Here is a 226-nt window from a genome sequence, read left to right on the forward strand (position 1 = left end):
TATTATTATTATTATTATTATTATTAATTTTCTTATATCCCATCTTTCTCCCAAAATAGGTACTTCCAACATAGGGACATAGATGATAATGATGATTTTATTATATCCCTATATGTCTATCTATAGATATAGATATTCTCTCAACATAGGGACTTCCAACATAGGGACATAGGTCATTATTATTATTATTATTATTATTATTATTATTATTATTATTATTATTATT

The sequence above is a fragment of the Sceloporus undulatus genome, chromosome 7, assembly GCF_019175285.1.
Source record: "Sceloporus undulatus isolate JIND9_A2432 ecotype Alabama chromosome 7, SceUnd_v1.1, whole genome shotgun sequence".
Lineage (NCBI taxonomy): Eukaryota > Metazoa > Chordata > Lepidosauria > Squamata > Phrynosomatidae > Sceloporus > Sceloporus undulatus.